This window comes from Lissotriton vulgaris, chromosome 10 (assembly GCF_964263255.1).
Source record: "Lissotriton vulgaris chromosome 10, aLisVul1.2, whole genome shotgun sequence".
In the NCBI taxonomy this organism is placed as follows: domain Eukaryota; kingdom Metazoa; phylum Chordata; class Amphibia; order Caudata; family Salamandridae; genus Lissotriton; species Lissotriton vulgaris.
Genome location: NC_141698.1, coordinates 20,138,639 through 20,151,875, shown reverse-complemented (window position 1 = coordinate 20,151,875; position 13,237 = coordinate 20,138,639). Strand labels below are relative to the sequence as shown.

Below are 13,237 nucleotides of genomic sequence, written 5' to 3'. Positions count from 1 at the left end.
GCCCTTCTTTACCGGAGATCTTCCTCTGGATGACCTTTGGGCTAGGCCATAAATGCGATTCCTCTCCCTGTCCTTAAGAGTTCTTTCTGACAGGCGCTCACAGTGAGGACAGGTCATGATGATCAGGCAAACAAAGTATACAGACATCATGACTGTCTGTTTTAGCCTTCTTGTTGCCACAAGAAGGGCAGTTATCAAAGAGTGAGGGCATTTTGATTGAAAATGCCTAAAAAAACTGTCAATAAAAGACAGATACTTACTTGACTTGATGTAAAATGTCAAAGTAAGTCAAAAAAATCAGAATAATGAAGGAATTTTCTGACAGAAAGCCAGAAAAGAGTGGAGCTGAGTTACCAGGGTCCTTCCTGAAGGAGCCGGAAAGAACAACTGACCTAACTGTCACCCCTGAGGCATGATGGAAGCTGGGGGTCATGGGTGCCTTAAAGGCACAGTGTCAGTTTACTGCATGTTGATGCCGGTTAGCTTTTCAGTCTTTTTAGACTGTAGTTTTGCAATGCAGCCTGAGAGCTTCCTATGCTTTCAGTGTTTAATGAGAATTTCCACTGCTTTCTGAGCATTAAAACAGTTCTAAAACAAAACTGTTGTTGTCTCTCATGTTAATAATGCATGTTTGTTCATGGTTTATGGAAATTCTTTACAGCAAACTTCAGCTCTGCTGTTTATTAGGCTGCAATTGCTAATTTATATATATATATATATATATATATATTTATATATATATATATATATATATATATATATATATAGATATATATATGTGGGGCATGTAGGAGAGTAGGGTCTGCAATCTTATGGTCACCCCAGATTTTTGCTTTTTGCTTCACTGGTTTATGACTTTCCCTGGCTGTGGGCCTGCTAATCAGACCCACAGCCTAGCTGTTCTCTCTCTAAATTGACATCCATATACTTTAGGTGCATTTACCAATTGGTATTGGGTCACTCTTGTAAGTCCTTGTACAGTGTACCATAGGTACCCAGGGCATAAGTGAACCCAAGGCCTAACAGGGGCTGCATCATGTATTATGCCCCCCCTGGCTGGTCATCCAAATCTGACACAACTGGCTGATCAACCAGCTGGGGCAAGGTGGTGTAATCACCCTTTGCTTTAGATATAGTATACCTATATCTAAACCTAGAATGGACACATATACTCCTATAAGTCACTCCTATGGCAGGCCTTAACAATCCTGGAGGCAGAGTGCTTGGAATTATGTGAGATAGTGCTCTGGCATGAGCTGAGCCTGTCTACAGCTTTCGGAACCAAGTCCTTTAGCTGTTTCCATGATAACGCTATACCATATACTCTTAAGTGCATTATACCCTTGCGGTTACTGCTAACTTTGGCATAGCATTATCAAAACATGTCGAGTAAGGTGTCATACGAATTGGAATACTATCCCCTCGCCAATTCTGGTGACGGGGGTAGCATTCCACCCTTTTAGAGGGACACGACATGTATGTAACTGTGAACCCCGGTTAAAGTTAACTCGAGCCTCAGCATCACAAAATGGATGCTGCCACCACAGACACAAGTCTGACCTCCTGCTGCTGGGAGTCCTTCCAGCGAGGGAGGCTTGGACAAAGGGTTTCCTGCCTTGGGAGGTGCTAGCACCACCCTAGACAGGATTTTGTGTATTAGGTAGGACAGGGCTGAAAGGAATGAGACATGCCTGGGGCACACAAGGTGCCCTGTGCATAGCTGGGGCACTCCAGCCCCAGCTCTGGCGCGAGACCGGACAAAGGATAGGGGGTGTAACCCCCCTTCCTGGTCCCACCCATGGGAGGGACCTAGTGATAGTGCAGCCCCCTTTAGCAGGATAAAGGTAGGAGCTCGTCCCATTCCAAATCAGATTAATCCTGAACTGAAATTCTACAAGAAGAAACTCTGGACTTCGACTTTCTACACAGAAGACTGAAGAAATCTCCCTTGTGGGCAAGGAGTGTCCACCCTGCACAAGCAGGCACCATCAAGCGTCCAGCGGCTTCACTTTGTGGTCTTCCCTCGAGGATCCAGACTTCAGAGCCCGATGAGACCCGGATTCCCAGACCTCTCTGACCTCAACTCACATCTGCAGCACAGCTGAGATCCGTGGGTGCGACGAGACACGTGGGACCGGCCATCTTGGAGAAACTGCACTTCGCTTCCAGCACGACTTCTGAGGGAACCTCAACGAAGTGCTTTAGGGATTGAGAAGCCCCAGCCCCGAGCAGCTCCTGCACCGAAGACCAGCCCTCCAGCATCCACGAGATCTGCTTGGGGCCCTTCTGCCTGTTTGCTGCTCGACGCGTTGTCTGGTCACTTGCCGGCTGGCTAGTGGCCTCCTAGACGACGATCCACGACATCAACACCGCTGGTCTGGTTGCTCCAGACTGGCCCTTGCTTCCCTGCAAAGGAGAAGCACCCCAGACCCTCCTGGTCCGCACCAGATGCCTTTTCCACTCACCGAAAGGGTTGCCTTTGCCAAGGCCTGTTGACGCCGAATCCGGAACCAATGCCGCCGACAGCGAGAGCCTGCGTGGGACAGCTCGTGCCTCCATCCTGGTCGAAGACACCTCCTGGTCCACGTGGCTGCAGAGTCAAGCGTCCACTCTTCACCTGATCGCGACGACAGCATCTGGTTCTTTCCTGGTTCCACTCCAGTCACTGGCTAGTGACTTTGAACATTGTACCCTCTGCTTTCAGGTCTTCAGCATTCCTGATCCACCCTTGGATCACACCGGACATCTTCCTCCTGGTCGCCTGCAGCATCTTTTCTTTCAGGCTCCATAGACTTCAACGCATAAACCTGACACGTCTTCGCACCTATGCACCCGCAGACCGTGGGTGAGGTAACAAGAGCATTTCGGTGCTCAAGGGTAGATTGGCTCTCCTAGTGTCCAGTTTCACAGTCATTTTAGTCCTAACTAGTCAGGATTTTCCGAACTCACCTTTTTCTTGAACTGTACTGTCCATAGACGTTGTTACGCATCTCTCGTGTGAGTTCACACTCTGCACACGCGTTCCGTGGGCCTCCTATTACTTAACTAAAGTTAGGGTAGTGTAGTCCCAGCGATCCTACAGCCTCTGGACAGCTCCATTCCTTCTATCGACTTCCTTATACCATTTACTTAGTATATGATTTGTTGCGCCCCTAGGGCAACATTGTAACTTTAGCAACTTAACATATTTTTCTTAAGAGTCTTGTCATGTGCTTAGCCCTCTGAACTCATAAAGAGTTCAGAGGTGTTTGTTAGTTAATAAATAACTTGTTTATTTTCATAACTACCTGTGTGGTGTCCTTTCATTTGGTATTCAAGGGGTTATATGTGGTAAAACAGCTGGCGTCACATGCCAAAAGAGTTTAGCCTAAGACTGCTTTGTCCATGCTACCATTAGGATAGCTGGTCTATAAGGTTGACTTACAACCAATCACCATAAGGGTTGTTTGGACTGATACAAGGTGATCACTAGAACTAGTGAGCATCATATATCAGGCCAACTTCTCACAGGGCACATATAATATAATGTTTCCGGGGTCCCGCGCAAGGGCAGGAATGCTCTAATGCTTATGACTTTGATGAGGATCCCCTGGAAGAGAACTGCATAATAACGGTCTGCATTTCACCTCAGAAGTAACCCACGTCACCACAAAAAAAAAAAACCTCGGACGATAACATCAGTGACTCTGGTGAGTTCATTATCCCCTAAGAAGGCCACTAAGATCTAGGATTAATAACGACCTCAGCTATACAGAGTGTATTGTCAACTAATGGTACCGACAGATGCGGGCCCAATGCTACGGCCTTTGATTTCGCTTCTCTGATGACGCAATGCCTACTCGCCAGTAGCGAGTTAGTGCGTGCGCAGCTTACCGGCCCCTTTATAGATGGTCCTGGCAGGGGTGCTCTTGTAGAGATCCGCCCTAGATCGAAGCACAAAAGAAGGGTTGACCACCATAGGTCAGTCTCATGGTCTCGGAGGACGGTATTCACCATGGGTACTCATAGTACGGGCCGCCAGCGGCACAGCAAGCCTTCCCTGGCGGCTTGCGGACATCGTACCGTGTTTTAAAAACACATTTTTAAAGAGTGTCGGCAATCGGAGCGAGAGACTGCTGCTCTGTGGGGGTCGGGTGATTCATTCCGGTGATAGGCAGAGCAGAGCTGCAGGGGCCTAAGAGGTGAAATACAATAAAGCCCCATTAACATGCAAATTGTCTTTTAAAGACCTGTGAAGTGCTCGGGTGTGGCTTTGTGTGTGTGCCCGGAAGCTGTCTCAGCCGGGCCGACACACTGGGTGAGATGCCGTTCCTGTCTCAGGCTGACTCATCGCTGAACCGTGGGTAGGGCTCGCAGCATCAGTCTAGCAGAGGGAAAAGGACTGCAGCCCCAAAGCTCCGAAGTCAGCAGCAATAAATTCCTCAAGTTGGGGTCGCAGAGGGGCTTGTGCCTATTTCTGGAACAAACTCTCAAAATCACCAGAGGTCATGCAGAATAAAGAATCTAAGGTTGCTAGTAAGATGATGCACTGTAGACAGGGAGATGTGACTGAAGGCACTCTTCATGGGTCTCTAGCACAGCCCAGGCAAGCATTAACCGAGACCAGCATTTCAAAGGAGAGATAAACATGGAAGCTATACATCAAGAACACGGCTCACTCAGCGCCATGGTAGACATGGTCAGGAACGATCAGAATTTAGGGTGGTATGGAACAGACACAAAGAATTCAGAGTGCATGAAAGTGGGGTGGGAGATAATGTCAAACTGTGGGCATGGTCTCTGGTGTGGAGGTAGGCGCAGACATTAACACACCTGGTTGGATGCCTGTCATCTTCAATTTCATGTTTCTGTCTGAGCACATAGGTACAAGGGTGTATAATTATCTCTGTAATCAATGGCCAGTATGTAACCTAATCTCGAAACTCCCCGTCAGAAGGTTCTGGTGAGTTAAAGTCCCAGGAGAGGGGCTGGAGGTGTTGTAGAAAAGAGGGCAAACATGGAACTGACTCTGCCATCTCAACAACAAGCTGTAAATAGTTTTTTGAATACCTGGATTAGAGTGACAGCTTTTTTAGGAACACGTGGCCGTACAGACCCTACTGAGGGCATTCTTTCAGAAGTTCTGAAGATGCACACGCAGGCTTGGCAGCTGCCACAGAGTAACCAAGGCTCATTCATAAAACCGACTGAAATCCTGACATACATGAAAACCGAGACTATCTGCACCCAATGGGAGGGAGTGGGGATAAGGGGGGATGGCAAGATCATAGATTTGGAGCGCAATGGGTCAGATGCCTCGGACAGGTTGGTTTATCGACGTACATGTTTACCATGAAATTCCAATTAACCTCCTTAGTGCTTATCATGCAGCATGGGGAAACAGGAGGATGTTGAGTGAGGGAAGGAAGGGGAGTGGGGGTGGGAGAGAGGGAAGGGGAGGGAGTAAGGAAAGAGGAGTGAGGGAGGGAGAGAGGGAATGGGAGAGAGGGAGGGAGGGATGGGGAGTGAGGGAGGTAGAGAGAGAAGGGGAGTGAGGGAGGGACAGGGAGAAGGGGAGTGAGGGTGAGGGAAGGGGAGTGAGGGAAGGGGAGTGAGGGTGAGGGAGGGAAGGGGAGTGAGGGAGAGGGAGAGGGGAGGAGAGGGGGTGAAGGAAGGTGAGGGAGTGAAGGAGAGGGAGAGGGAGGGAGAAGGGGAGAGAGGGAAGGAGAGAGAGGGAGACAGAGAGGAGCGAGGGGAGAGAGGGAGAGGGAAGTAGAGAGTGGGAGTGAGACAGTCAGAGTGAGGGAGAGTTGGGGAGGGAGAGGGAGTGACAGTCTGAGTGAGGGAGACAGGAAGACAGGGAGAAAGAGGGATTGAGGGAGGGTGACAGAGAGATAGAGGGAGGGAGACAGAGAGAGATATAGGGAGGGAGGGAGAGAGAGCGAGGGAGAGATAGAGATGGAAGGAGACCGAGAGAGAGATAGAGAGAGATGTGTGTATGCCGGGTCTGGTGGCTCAGTGGACGAAGGCGACCGATGTAGGGACCTGTGTCCAACCTCATGGTCACAGTTTTTTTGTTGCTCTAGCACCGCCCCTCCCCCACTGACCCCGCCCCCCACCGGTGCGGCCCTCGGACACAAACCACACTGTAAATTTGGCCCCCGAGAGAAAGTTTGTGAGTACCCATGGTATACACCATTACATGCTCACATACTGGCCACTTCTGAGTGCTCCCTCTACAGATGAGATGAATTGATCTTCAAAGGCAGGCACAGACGGCAAAGAAGATAGCCTTATCAGGAACCCAGAAACACCAACAACAAAAAAAGAAATATATAGAGTTGGATCATTGTCTGGTGCATCCACTTATTGGGTCTGAAGAGTTATCATTACATCAATGTTTACTACACAATAAACATCAACAGTGTGAAAGAATTTCCATATCAGAAGATTGACGCAGAAGAGCTGGTTACGCCTTCAGGCAAGACGCCTGGTGAACTCCTCTTCTCTGAAGCTTTAAACCGAGGTTGTTCTACCTCAGATACTCGTGGTGCCATCCACTCGTCTCAGAAACTATCTAACCCTACGATGGCAACATCGCCGGACTCCATCATGGAACGGATACTCCAGGAAATCTCTGCTGTGAGCAGACGGTTGGAGGGGATGGAGACCTCTATAGCTAACCTCACGACTGAGACTAAATCTATTCGCTCAGACATCGCTGGATTCCAGAGCCGGATGGATGGTTTAACTGTGCGGGTGGTAGCGGAAGAGAACCGGCATGACGTTATATCAGACGGGGACCAAGAGCTTCTATTCCTCAGGAACAAAGTGGTAGATTTAGAAGATAGAAGCCGTCGGGACGTCTGCTTTTACGGCTTTCCGGAGAAGACAGAAGGATGAGACGCCAAATCCTTTCTTAGAGAAGCCCTTCCAAAGCTCACAGGTCTTACTTTTGACCCACCATTGGAGATGCAGAGAGCCCATTTCATCGGATCACTCAACACAGGGAAAAATACACGACCGCGTCCCCTCATCGTCTGCTTCTACGACATGAACAGGCCCGTGAACTGATCACAGCGGCTCATACCCATGGCCTGTACACATTTAAAGGACATGAGATTAGAATGGCAGCGGTTTTCTCGAAAGATACTAATAACCGTCGCAAAGCTTTCCTTTCTCTCAGACCCCCGCCTTCGACAGCTTGATATCAAGAATGGCCTTTTTGAGCCCGCACGCCTGCGAATCACCAAAGATAGGCTAAGCAAGGAGTTATTTAATTCAGAGGACCTTTGTGATTTTCTGGACAGTGTTTCTCCTCAAAATATGGAATTTACTGTGTTTCTACCAGAGTTCAGTTTCCAACTCCTATCATCAAACACTACGATGTCCTTTGGTGGGACCCAACGCAATTCAGGTCGTCCCCAGAGCAGGGGATGAGACCTAGATTGACCCGTTCGCCCCCTGGTAGATGGAACACAGGCCCTTCAGGCAGGTGCTGATCTCAAGCAGGAAAGAGTCAGGGCCAAATTGCACTCCCCTCGAAAGCCCTTTTCATCCGAGGAGGGTTATGTCCTGAACTGTGGCTGATCGACTTCCCTTCATCTATAAGAAGATTTATGAGAAGATTGAAGTTTGCAACGTTGACATCCACTGAAGAAGATTATTGGATGAGTACCGGAATAATTGCTATGGATTATTTGCTCTATAATGTTCCTACTTTCCCGTACCCCTTTTTCCACAACTCCCCTTCTTTCTCCACATGTATTCATGACAATGTTTAATTGCCTTCATGGCATTTTGTAGAGCTTGTTTGACTGTACTCTACAGGTTATAACATTAATATGACATAAACTAAGGCAAAAAGCTATTTACCTGAATAGTTGCTTAATTGCTATGCATTATTTGCTCTATTATATTCCTCTTTCCTTGTCCCCTTCCTGATAATATTTAACTGTCATTATTACGTTTTACAGAATTCGTTTCATTATACTCTTCGTATGGTAAACTCTGCTTTATATGACATAGGCCATACCCTTCCTCTTCCTCTCCCCTAGTCTTCTCTATTAGCACTGCACTCTTGCTTGTCTCCTCCCCCATGACTTTTCAACCCAATCTTTATATCGTTGACCAAATACTATCAACCTTAACATCAACACCATTATTGCATAGGTACGTCTCCCTGTTGACTTTGACTCTGTCGGCAGAAGGGGCTCCTCCAATGCAAATAGCCCGAAAGTTTAGACCCACAGAGAACAGTCCCATTCCCCTAGGGCAGGGCATCTGCTCCTTTTCCGTTCCTCACCCCCACCCCCAGCATCTTCAGAGCTCTGCTCTTCCTCCTTCTCACATGTCTTCCCACATGCACACAAACGACTCTCACACTGTCCCTTCATGACTCCCCAGTCTTCTAGGAACCATTAGAGAGGGTTATTGCCCTTATCCTTGGTTTCTATCCTTGCCCGGAGCTTCCCTTCTTTATTTTTTCCTTTTTCTTTCTTTCACTTCCCTTCCCTTGCATAGACTTACCCCATATTCCTGCCCACATTTATTCCTGACATCCCCTCACTTGCAGTCACCTCTCTACCCGCCTTCCTTTTCTTACCCTCCCCTCATAATCCAACACCTCTCTTCCCTCCCATCAACTTTTCCTTATTATTCAACCTCTTTAGATTCCCAAAGCACACATGACATCGAATATTTCCTTTTCCTTCCAACCACTACGCATTGTCTCATGGAATGGTAATGGCCTCAGATTACATTTAACGTAAGAAAGTGCTCTCTTATCTGCAAACGAAAAGAGCTGATATTGCCCTTTTACAAGAGACACACTTGTTCGCATTAGAATCATACAAGCTCTGACAAGAATGTGTAGGAAAGCCACTGTAGATTGACAACACAGACCCCCACCAAGGAGAGGCAACCACGGAAATGTGGAGTGGCTATCCTCTTGAACAAAATCCCCGACGGCAGATATGTCTTTGCTAAGTTAAAAATAGGGGATAGAACTCTCTGTGTTTGTTCAGTATATGCTCCAATGGGGAGTTAAACACTCCATTTCCTTAGCCTGAATCGCTTACTAGTAGAAATTGGAGCATGCAGTTATGTCATTGGCAGAAACTGGAATCTGGCCGGTGAAGCAGTCTCAGATAAGTTAGGCCCCTTGGACAGGTGTAACGAAGGAGATAGAGCTTTATTGGGAGACATATCATCTGACCATGGACTGGTGGATCATTGGCGCCTTTGTCAACCCACACACCAGAAATATTCCTTCCTTTCCACTGCTCTTGGCACCCAATCTCGGATAGACTACTTCCTTATAATCCACTCGGTAGCTGCAATTACTAATGAATCCCATATACTGGAAGCGGCTCTCTTTGATCACTCCCTGCTTCTACTTACTCTTGACGTAGGTTTAGCCTCCTCAGGCCGTAAACCATGACAAATGAACATTCAGAGATATTGCTCGCCCCAGGGCAAGGTCCAACTGCGTTCACACCTCTCTAGTTACTTGATCAATAACAAAGCCTCAGTTACTTCTTGTAGGACCATTTTGGGTGGGGCGAAAGCAACTATTAGTGGGAAGCTGATGAAGGATGCGGCAGAGGCTAATAACACGGCATCCACTCATATCGAACTAGAGAATCAAATTACCTCTTTCCCGCGCCTATACTCGACTAATCCCACAGTGCTCAATTGTTGACACCTAGAACTAGCCAGAATGGCACTCAAGGATTTGTATACCACCAAAGCAGAGTATGCCCTTCAGCGTCTAAAAGTCAGGCATTATGAACAAGGGGAGAAAGGAGGCAGATTATTTGCAGCACAGCGGAAACAGTGTGAGTGTTTAAACCCTGCCACAAGGAAGGAAACTGGAGTAAATCTTACAAAACCACAAGACATAGTAAACACATTTGCATCATTTTATACCCCTGAGACTTTGTCAACTGAACAGCAATTAACTACCTACCATGCGGATTTTGATCTCCCACACCTCACAGACGAAGGTAAAGATTTACTTAATTGTGACCTCAGGAAAGAAGAAATTGTGGCAGCCATTGCCAAATTACCATACCACAAATCTGCAGGAGAAGATGGATCTCCTGCAGATTATAGATGGTCTGGCGGCCACCATGCAGACGGTCTAACATGAAGGCACTCTACTCCAGCCAGTTCCAGCTGATTTCCATCTTCAGTGTCTCAGCGAACTGCATTTTTTGTATTTATACTGCCTTCAATGGCTACGATCACGAGGGCCGTATTGAGGTCAGGAGGCGGTGCGTTCCCATCATGATTCATCTTCTTACGGTAAGCTTGCGCTTTTTGTTCCAACCAGCCGGTCTACTTCTCTATTTTAAGGAACTGGTCCTCTGACGCTTGTTTACTTGTTTGTTACAGACTGTTTGAGCCCGGGTTATCGACTCTATTCTTGGGGCTTTTTTTCAGCTGGTCATCTGCTCCTGCCCTCCGAGCCATGCTGCTCACCTTCACCCCAATGAGGGTCTTGGTAGGCTAGTCTAATATTGTCCCGGTTATCTCGACTCTTCTTCGGCTTTTCCGTTTGTCACTTATGTTGCCTTTTGTTATTCTTTCTTATTTAGAAGTCCATTTGTCTCTGTGAGACCTGTATACATCATTTTTATCTCCATCTTCTCCCTCCAATGAACCCGATATAGGAAGTGTGCCTCACGATTAATGAGTTTGTGACACATTGTTTCACTTTGTATACCAATTTGGAACCTTTGTCCATAGTAGGTTGTTTTTTGCTTTAAAAAATTGTTTATCCTGGGTCTCTCTTATCTGTGGGATATCACTGAACTACATTGTTCTTTGGGTCTATTTTTGTCCTGCACTGTGGTTCTTCTCTATTGGTGATAGTTAGCCATACATTGCATATACATTAATGCATGGTTGAGTCTTTTTACCTGTTGGCTCCTCTATGCCCGCTTAGTTTAGTGAGTAAACCTAGTTATGGATGGCCTTCTGCCACAGAACTTATTCGCACAGATAGCACCCTGATGAAGGTTGATCCCTTTAACTGTTAACTTCCGAAATGCGTGTTGGTGCATTTCTGTCCATTTCATACAATACTCATTACACTAAAGATATTAGCATATTGAGCAACAATTTTTATTCACTGTGATCTCTTCCAATGTCTGTTATGTGATTGTTCTGTATAGTCTTTTGATAAATATTGTTTTTATTAGTGTTTGCGATTGATTACATGTTCAATGTGTTTGTGCTGTACTAGATTTATTATTTTCATTGTTTGCTCGTTTACGTGGGTGCTCACAAATCAAATATATATAACTATATCATTGCATGCATTATGATTCTCGTTAAAAAAAATATATATATATATATTATATCAAAATATTTTTGGGACCCAAGACAAAAAAACAATAACAATATATATAAACTAAAAATTACTGGTCTGATTCATGTCTTTTTGCACTTAATAGACATTGCTTATGTTATATGAAGTGTTTGGGAGAAGTTATTGCTTTTGTTTGCTACGACGCCTAGAACTAGCCAGAATGGCACTCAATAATTTGTATACCACCGAAGCAGAGTATGTCCTTCAGCGTCTAAAGTCAGGCATTAAGAACAAGAGGAGAAATCAGGCTGATTACTTGCAGCACAGCTGAAACAGCGTGAGGCAGCCATGGCTATCCCTGCAATAAGGAGGGAAACTGGAGTGATTCTTACAAAACCACAAGAAATAGCAAACACATTTGCATCATTTTACACCCCTGAGACTCTGACAACTGAAGAGCAATTAACTACCTACCTTGCGGATATTTATCTCCCACACATCACAGAAGAAGGTAAAGATTTACCTAATGGTGACATCAGTAAAGAAGAAATTACGGCAGCCATCGCCAAATTATCAGACCACAAATCTCTGGGAGAAGATGGATTTCCTGTGGATTATAGATGGTCTGGGGATGAGGCAATTGATACTGTACATGCCGCCTTCCATGAAGCTGTTCAGAGAGCCTCACTAGGTCTTACTTCTAAAAGAGCGTTGATTGCGGTTATTCATAAGCCAGGCATCAATCCACTTGCTTGTGGTATCTACCGCCCCATCTCCCTTATAAATGAAGATGTTAAAATCCTGGCAAGTATTTTGCCGGCACCCATCCTTCATATATCACACACAGGTCGGCTTTGTCCCAGGCCGTTCCTCCGGAAATCACATTCGAACATTAGCCAACTCTTTATGGACTGCAAATGACTTACCAGAAGATGAAGTGGCTCTCTCCCTGGACACAGAAAAAGCATTTGACCGAATTGACTAGGGTTACCTCTTTGCTACCATGAAACGCTTTGGCCTAGGCGGTCAGTTTATCTCTAAGGTCTACCTGCTATACGACAACGTTGTAAACCAGGTCAATCGTGGAGGATTTATTTCAGGCCCTTTTCCAACCGAAGTGGCCCTCATCAAGGCTGTCCCCTCTCCCTCCTACTGTTCCTGCTGGTGATGGAACACCTTGCTTCTCTTATTCGTCACTCACTGCCGATCCAGGGTATACTAAGCAGGAGGTATATCCAAGCTATCCCAATATGCTGATAAAATTCTCCTTACACTTAAGTATCTTCCTAATTTTTTACCAGTGTTGCTAGAGATTATCAACAGGTTCTCTGTCCTCTCCAGTTATAAGGTAAGCTGGGACAAAAGTGAGGCCTTACCACTCTCCTCGGGTACAACAACGTCATCAATTGATGGTTTTCCCTTTTGCTGGAAATCGTCAAAATTAAATTATCTGGGAATTTTGGTTAATCAGGGCTTGGAAGGAATGGTCTTGGATAATCTGTCACCCCTTATAGCACAAATGGGAACTGATTTCACCAAATGGTCTCCTTTGGATTTTTCCATGTGGAGAAGAGTACAGACTTCAAGGATGGTCACTTTTCACTTTACCCCACTTTACTTATGCTCTAGGAATGTTACAGATTATAGTTCCTCTGTCCACACCAAGTCGCATAGACGCCCGTATACGGACCTTTGTCTGGGGATCCATGCGCCCTCATCTAGCTGCTGCCAAACAAATGGCTCGTCGTTCCCACAGCGGTTTGGGTTTGCCATCTCTGGAGCATTATTCTCTAGCACTGCACCTTTCGCAATTAACCTCTCTACTCCCAGGCACGACTGACCCTCCACAATGGGTCACAACGGAACACTCACTACTTGACCAAGATAACAGCCTTGAATTTCTATACGGAGCCCGTAATCCATGAATATCCCCTACACGCC

General features: G+C 46.3%; 2 protein-coding genes across 4 annotated transcripts in view; one reads left to right on the top strand and one right to left on the bottom strand.

The window, feature by feature from the left end:
- The window catches only part of EMD (emerin), a 274,426-nt gene that overhangs the window by 104,213 nt on the left and 156,976 nt on the right, over positions 1 to 13,237 (top strand). Inside the window, exon 1 of one of the 3 annotated variants that reach the window (XM_086940266.1) lies at positions 10,204 to 10,287. The exons of the other annotated variants lie outside the window; for them this stretch is intronic. The gene's annotated coding sequence lies outside the window, so the exon portion shown is untranslated. Of the gene's footprint in view, positions 1 to 10,203; positions 10,288 to 13,237 lie in introns of those variants that run through there. 3 annotated transcript variants of the gene reach the window in all.
- Positions 1 to 13,237, bottom strand: part of LOC147684358 (uncharacterized) — a 715,098-nt gene that overhangs the window by 564,967 nt on the left and 136,894 nt on the right. The gene's annotated exons all lie outside the window — the stretch shown is intronic.